This window comes from Dipodomys spectabilis, unplaced genomic scaffold (genome assembly GCF_019054845.1).
Source record: "Dipodomys spectabilis isolate Male_0828 unplaced genomic scaffold, ASM1905484v1 ptg000260l, whole genome shotgun sequence".
In the NCBI taxonomy this organism is placed as follows: Eukaryota; Metazoa; Chordata; class Mammalia; order Rodentia; family Heteromyidae; genus Dipodomys; species Dipodomys spectabilis.
Genome location: NW_024870937.1, coordinates 2621453 through 2630120, shown reverse-complemented (window position 1 = coordinate 2630120; position 8668 = coordinate 2621453).

The following is an 8668-nucleotide window of genomic DNA, read 5'->3' as shown; positions in this document are numbered from 1 at the left end:
TCACTTTCATGTGTCTGATACAATTTAAAAGAACACATAAGAAAATCCTTTCTACTTTAGTCAATCAGGAGGAATCTCAGCAAGAAGATTTTCAGCCCTAAGATCTGGAACTGTAGTAAGAACATCAAGAGTACTCTGGAATCCAAATCCTGGGAGCTTCGACTCCTGGGAGGCTGAGAGGAGCTGAGAACAGGCAGGGGAAAGGTCCTGGTGGAGGGCGTAGGATACTGTCACGGTCTGGTCTGAAACTACACAGAAGATTGAGTTTAAAACGAGGTGCTCTCCAAGCTGGGCACCAGTGGCTCAACGTCTGTAATCCTAGCTATTCAGGAGGTTGAGATCAGAGGATTGCAGTACAAAGTCAACCCAGGCAGGAAAGTCTGTGAGACTCTAATTAACCACCAGGAAACTGGAAGTGGCACTGTGGCTCAAGAAGTAGAGCATTCGCCTCAGCTGAAGAGCTGAGGGACAGCGCCAAGGCCAGCGTTCAAGCTTTAGTACTAGCATACACACACACACACACACACACACACACACACACACACACACACACACACACACACACACACGTGGTTTCTGTTAGTATCTCTATCCCCCAGCTGTATCAGGAGAATGCTGCCTAACTGTAACTGTTACACCCAAAAAGCCCAGCCTCCAGCTGTGTGCTATCTTTAGCGGTCAGCTGTCCATGCTGCAGAGTACTTCCTGCCCCTAATAAAAGTTCCCATCTCTATTCCCCTGACTATAAAATGTCCCTAAACAAAGGACAGGTGCCATTTGTCCCTCTCTGTGAGAAAATTGGCCTTGTCAGCTCCTGCTGATGATAAACTCCTTTTGCTGTATGTGACTCTGTCCCTGTGGTCTTCAGGGATGGTTGCTTTCTGTTGCCAGGTCTATGGAGCTAAAGTTTGGACAGATTCAAGAATCAGAGTGGTCCTGAAAACATTACAGGAAGAAATAGGAGAAACTGTAGGGCTCCTTGGCACAGGCTGAAATTTTCTTAATAAAGACTCAGAAACACAACAAATCAAAGAAAGGTTGGACAAATGGGATTGCATGAAGCTGCAGAGCTTCTGCATGGCAAAGGACATAGCTAGCAAGATCAATAGAAAGCCCACAGACTGGGTGAAGCTCTTCACTAGTCATATAACAGACAAGGGTCTCATATATAAAATATACTTAGAATTCAAAAAATTAAATCCCCCAGAAACAAATACTCAAAGAAACAACTGCATGATTAATAAGTGGACTAAAGACTTAAAGAGAGACTTCTTGAAGAGGAAATATGAATGGCCAATAGATACATGAAGAAATGCTCAACTTCTCTAGGTATAAAAGAAATGCAAATCAAAACAATTGAGATTCCACTTCACCCCAGTTAGAATGGCTATAATCAAGCAATCTAATAACAACAGATGCTGGAGGGGATGTGGCCAAAAGGGAACCCTCCGGCATTGTTGGTGGGAGTGTAAACTTGTTCAAGCACTGTGGAAAGCAGTATGGAGTTTCCTCAAAAGAATCCACATTGGCCGGGCATTGGTGGCTCACACCTGTAATCCTAGCTACTCAGGTGGCTGAGATCTGAGGATCACAGTTCAAAGCCAGCCAGGACAGGAAAGTCCGTGAGACTCTTATCTCTAATAAAACCACTCAGAAAGCCAAAAGTGGCACTGTGGCTCAAGTGATAGAGAGCTTGCCTTGAGCTGAAGAGCTGAGGGATAGCATCCAGGCCCAGAGTTCAAGCCCCACGACTGACCAAAAAAAAAAAAGAAAAAAAGAAAAAGAAAAGAAAAGAAAAAAAAGACTCCACATAGAGCTCCCCTATGACCCAGCAATCCCACTTTTGGGCATTTACCCAAATGATCACAAACAGGCCACACTAAAGCTACCAGCACAACTATGTTTATCGCAGCATTATTCACCATGGCTAAGATATGGAACCAACCCAAATGCCCTTCAGTAGATGACTAGATCAAGAAAATGTGATATATATATATATGCAATGGAATTCTATGCCTCCATCAGAAAGAATGACATGGCCCCATTGGTGAGGAAATGGAAAGACTTGGAAAAAATTATATTAAGTGAAGTAAGCCGGCACAAAGAAACATAGGTCCTATAGTTTCCCTTACTTGCAATAACTAGTATACATCTAAGACAAACAAAAAAGGTCAAAAGCTATGTACATATGACCATATAAGCTGATGCTAAGCAAAATGAACCACAAAATAGGGGCACAAGAGGTTTTATCTTTGTTGCTGTTGTTTTTAATGTACTTGTAATGTACTAGGTGATTTTTTGGCTTCTTTTGTATGTTCTTCCCCCACAGTATAACCCTGTTTTCACTGTATTTGATTCTGGTGCCCTGCATCTGGTATATACATTTTTCTAATATGGGGAGGCAAAGGAAATTAACAAAACACTGAAACAAGGATACAGGTTGACCCACTGTAGCAATGAGATGTACAAGACACTATGTTGAAAATGAACTTTACAACTTGGGGGGATAAGGATAGGAGGAGTTGGGGAGGTAGGGAGGGAACAGATGGTAAGGGAAAAACAAAGGAGGAGGTAACAATGTTTGATAGGAAATGTACTCATTACCTTATTCATGTAACTGTAACCCTTCTGTACAGTATCTTTAAAATATATATTTATTAAAAAAGAATCAGGTGGTTTATTTTTTCCTTATTTTTTATTTATAATATAATATAATATATATTATATATGTAATATATTATGTATTATGTATGTAATATAAAAATACTGTACAGGTTACAGTCATATGAGTAGGGTAATGAATACCTGTATCCTTATTTAAGCATTTTGTTATATCCCTTCCCTTCCCCAAATTATAAAAATGTGTATACAAGATGCAGGACACCAGAATCAGATACAGCGAAAGCAGCGGTTATATTGTGGGGGAAGAACATACAAAAGAAACAAAAAATCACATAGTACATTATAAGTACATTAAAAACAAAAACAAGAAAGAGAAAAACCACTCGTATCCATCTTGGGGTTCATTTTGTTTAACATCATCTTATATGGTCATATGTACATAGCTTCTGACATTTTTTTGCTTGTCCTAGACATAAGGGAAACTATAAGACCTATGTTTCTTTGGACATGGCTTACTTCATTTAATATAATTTTTCCAAGTCTTTCCACTTCCTCACCAATGGGGCCATGTCATTCTTTCTGATAGAGGGCATAGAATTCCATTGTGTGTGTGTGTGTGTGTGTGTGTGTGTGTGTGTGTGTGTGTGTGTGTGTGTGTGTGTGTGTGTGTGTGTGTGTGTGAGTACTACATTTTCTTGATCCATTCAACTACTGAGAGGTATCTGGGTTGGTTCCATATCTTAGCTATGGTGAATAATTCTGCAATAAACATAGTTGTGTTGGTAGCTTTGGTATTACCTTGTTTGTGATCATTTGGGTAAATACCCAAAAGTGGGATTGCTGGGTTATAGGGGAGCTCTATGTTGAGGAACCTCCATATTGCTTTCCAAAGTGGTTGAACAAGTTTACACTCCCACCAACAATGCAGTAGGATTCTCTTTTGGCCACATCCCATCCAACATCTGATATTACTAGATTTCTTGATTATAGCCATTCTAACTGGGGTGAAGTGGAATCTCAATGTTGTCTTGATTTGCATTTCTTTTATGGCTAGAGAAATTGAGCATTTCGTCATGTGTCTAATGGCCATTCTTATTTCCTCTTCAGAGAAGTACTTCTTTGAGAGGGTGGTTTCTGGAGGGAACAGAAACACCTGGCTGTGGTTTATAAGTGGGCATGGTCACCTAAGATGTCTAGGTGCTCCAGAGGATGACAGCCATGATGATGTCAGGGCTGAACCTGGTTGGTGGAGGAAGGCTGAAGTGTCTGGACTATAAAAGAGGATATGGAAGTCACTGAGGATAAGCTGCTAGGATTAGGAAACAGCCTTGTCTGGCAGGCCTAAGACTAGCAGAAAGTCCAAGCAGAGAGAGAAGTGGGACCTGTCTAGGTGTCCTAGACAATGACTATGATGACAAAGGAAGCCATGAAGAACAGGTAGAGGAAGGAAGGGAGGGTATGGACCTGGTGGCTGAACTGCACTCACAACTCTACTAGTGCTACTTCTGGGCTTCAAGTTCTTTCTGGGACCTGAGTTTCCTGCAAGGCCCTCACTGATTCAGGTACACATTTAGCTCTGCCTCTCTGGGGCCTGGGGGCTCCTCCACTTTAGGACCTGTGAGGAGGACAGAGACTCAGCCCTGGACTGGGAAAATAACCTGGGGGTGGGGGCAGAGCAAGAAGAAGGAACAGGAGCAGAGAAACCCAGGATAGACAGAGGAGATGGTGAGCAGTGCTGGCTTCCCTCACCAGACAAGTGGGTGGAGGTGAACCCCAGGTCCTGTTTTCCCTTGTGGGACCAAATGGGACAGTACCTCCTTGGACCAGTGCAGTGCAACAGCAAGGTGTCAAGACCCCAAGGCATGGGTGGGGGCTGGGTGGGGCCCAGTTGCAGCAGGTAGGTAGGTACCAGGCCTGGCACTGGTATCTCATGTCCATAAACCTACCTACTCAGGAGGCTGAGATCTGAGGATCACAGTTTGAAGCCAGCCCTGGTAAGAAAATCTGAGAGACATTTATCTCCAATTAACCACCAAAAAGCTGGATGTGGAGTTGTGGTTCAAGTGGTAGAGCACTAACCTTGAACAAAAAGAGCTAAGAGATAGTGCATAAGCCTGGAGTTCAAGCCCCATTACTGGAAAGAATGAAAAAAAAATCGGAAAAGATAGTCTCCAGCCTGCTGGCCACCATCAGGGACAGACACCATGGACAGATTCATCTCTAAGCCTTTGCAAATCCAGTTTCTTCAGAAGCACCCGGGACTTTAATTGGAGCAGTGTCCAGTTCTTCTGGCTTCTCTCAGTCCCCTGAAGACTTCGATTCTGCAGAATGTGGGAGGGGTAGGAAGTCATAAATCATTCATCTTGAGCAGGAAGATGTTGTATAGTAGGAGGGTCATCTTGAATGGGGCACAATTACCAAGTTCTAGAGGTAAGTAGAAGCTGAGATGGTCACTCATGTCTAGAAAGCCATGGACACCACGACATTTATGCTGAGCCTGTGCCTGATGGTGGAGAAAAGTGAAATGAACCCCAAGATAAGGACACAAGTGTTTTTTTTCTTTCTTGCTATTGTTTCTAACATATTTATAAGGTACCATGTGATTTTTGTTGTTGTTGTTGCTTTGTATGACCCTCCCCCACGGTATAACCCCTGTTTTCACTGTATTTGATGTTGGTATAATTTGGGGAGGGGAAGGGAAAAAACAAATTGTTTAATTAGGGATACAGATGGACCCACTGCAACAATGAGATGTACAAGACACTATGTTGTAAAACGAACTTTACAATTTAGGTGGGGGGTGGGGAGTGTAGTTGTGGAGATGGGAGGGAAGGGATGGGAGGAGGAAAACAAAGAGGAGGCAACAATGCTTGATAAACTGTACTCATTACCTTGCTCATGTAATTGTAACCACAATAAAAAAAAAAACTTACTTAAAAAAAAAAAGAGTGAGGAACAGTTGGAAGGCTGCCAAACCAAGTAAGAGTAAGAGCTGGGATTGGTCCCAGACTAGGCTGTCTAGTAAGGAAATGTTACCCACAGTCCTTTTATTTTTCCTCTTTCCATCCAAGGGATCACAGGGTTTGATTCAGCTGTGTCTTTTTTTTTTTATTATTATTGTGAAAATACTGTACAGAGGGGTTACAATTACATGGGCAAGATAATGAGTACATTTCTTATCAAGCATTGTAGCCTCCTCCTTTGTTTCCCCTTCCCATCCCATCTTCCCCCACCCCCCACCCAACCCTCCTCCCCCCCACCACCAAAGTTGTAAAGTTCCTTTTTTAACATACGACTTGTGCATGTCATTGTTGCAATGGGTTCACCTGTATCCCTATTTAAATGATTTGTTTTTTTCCCTTCCCCTCCACAAATTATAACAACAGCAAATACAGTGAAAGCAGGGGTAATTCAGCTGTTTCTTACCACCAATGTTCATCACATTTCTTCTTGGACCACAAGCCAAATTTCTCCATTAAAAATTTTATCTCTGGGGCTGGGAAGGTGGCTCAGTGGTAGAGTGCTTGCCTTGCATGCCTGAGGCCCTGGGTTTGATTCCTCAGCACCACATAAGCAAAAAGAAAAAAACCGAAAGTGGTGCTGTGGCTCAAGTGGTAGAGCGCTAGCCTTGAGCTGAAGAGCTGAGGGACAGCGCCCAGGCCCAGAGTTCAGGCCCCACGACCGAACCCAAAAAAAACAAAAATTATCTCTATGAATGTTCTCCTTTCTTTTTTTCTTTTTCTTTTTATATTTTATTTTTTTGCTAGTCTTGGGGCTTGAACTCAAGGTGCTGCTCCAAGCTTCTTTTTGCTCAATGGTAGCTCTCTACCACTTGAGCCAGAGCTCCACTTCTGGCTTTTCTTTTGTAAGTTATTGCAGCTAAATAACCTACTTTCCTGCCTGGGCTGGCTTTGAACCTCAATCCCCAGATCTCAGCCTCCTGAGTAGTTAGGATTATAGGTATGATTCACTGGTGCCTGGCTACCTTTTGTTTTTTTACTATCTTGGGGGCTTAGGCATTATCCTTGAGCTTTTGTACTCAAGGCTAGCACTCTACCACTTGAACCACTTCTGACTGTTTTTGGTGGTTAATTGTAAGTGAGATTCTCATGGATTTTCCTACCTGTTCTGGCTTTGAACTGCAATCCTTAGATCTCAATTTTCTAAGTAACTAGTATTACAGGCATGAGCCAGCTTTTTTCTATTTTCTTGAGTGTCCAGCTTTTTTCTATTTTCTTAACTTTTTATACAGCTCATGAAACAATGCTTATCTAAACATGTATACAAAGTTGCTAGAGAGCATACAATTTCCACAAATGTCCTGGGTGTTTGTTACATTTGAAGGATGCACTCCAATCAATGGTAAACTATAGGCATTATATGATGTTTCACTATCTTTTGGTAAAACTATTCTCATTCCTCAGTTTCCTCACAGTATTAACTCTGATATCCACTGTGTATAGGGTCTGCTTCAATGTGCTCTTTCAGAATAGGGGGAACAGCTCAGGAATCACAGGCAATTAGCCTTTTATTTCTCCTTACCTGCCTGAACAAATCTAATCTCTAGGGATTTTGCAGTGGATAAGATAGAAGATAGTGGGACTGGGAAGGTGGCTCAGTGGTAGAGCGCTTGCCTTGCATGCATGAGGCCCTGGTTTGATTCCCCAGCACCACATAAGCAAAAAGAAAAAAAAAGCCGGAAGTGGGTGCTGTGGCTCAAGTGGTAGATGAGCTGAAGAGCTGAGGGACAGTGCCCAGGCCCAGAGTTCAGGCCCCACAACCGGACCCCCTCCAAAAAAAGATAGAAGATAGTGACAGATATCTGGGGTTTGTCAGGACTTAAGGCAGTGTTTTGTTGTTGTGTTGTGTGTGTGTGCATGTATGTGTGGGTTCTACCACTTACAGCCTGAAAATTCAAGCTGTAAGACCCGAAAGGATTGGGAGTTTGGAATGTCTTCTCCCAACATATTCTCAGAACACCGTGAGTTTCCTGGAAAGGTTAATCAGCCCTGGCCAAACAGGAATTCAGATTGTTATCATGATGTGGGCTAACTCCACTCTAAACTGTTCAGCTTGTTCAGCTTGAGGATAGACTTAGTTTTATGCAAATTGTAAGCTTTTTACTGTTTAGCTGTTCTTCTCAGAATAAGGAGGTCATCTACCACCTGTATCCTGAATATTGTTACGTGTTGAAGTTTGTACCTTAGTTCCAGCACAAATCAATAAAAACTTTGGTGAATGGAGCCTTGAGATCTGAAGCTGGTGGAGGGCTACAGGTCACCGGTACCCCACACCTCAATTCCACAGTCCCATCTCTGTTATTGCCTTGCTCTTGGTCACGGTGGAAGTTAAGATGAATACAGCAGGATGTAACAACCATTTAAGCCACAGATCTGCTTCTGGCTTTTTAGGTAGTTAACTGGAGATAAAAGTCTCATGGTGGCTAGGAATGTGGCTTGATGATATAGGGCTCACCTTGCATGTACAAGGCCCCAAGTACAGGTTCAGTTCCTTGGTCCACATAAAACAAACAAATAGTCTCATGGATCTTCAAGTCTCAGCCTCAAGTAGCTAGGATTACAGGCATGAGCCACCAATGCCCAGCTAAGGTAGTGTTTTTTCTCATATCTTTTACAGCTCCTGTCCTTCAACAAGTTCTGATTGTCCTTGAGAGGTGGCAGTTCACCCCACTGTGAACCACCAACATGGGCGCTTTGTCCCCCACCCTCCCAGTGAATATTGATTTAATGAATATTTTCCTGTTTTTTTTTTTTTTTGGGCAGTCCTGGGGCTTGAACTCAAGGCCTGAGCACTGTTCCTGGGCTTCTTTTTGCTCAAGGCTAGTGCTCTACCATTTGAGCCACAGTGCCACTTCCGGCTTTGTCTGTTTATGTAGTACTGAGGAATCAAACCCAGGTCTTCGTGCATGCTAGGCAAGCACTCTACCACTAAGCCACATTCAGATCCTTGACTATTTTACTGTGTACTGTAAGGTCTGCCCTAGGCCATGCATAAGTTTCTACCCAGTACCTGCATCACCTAGGTA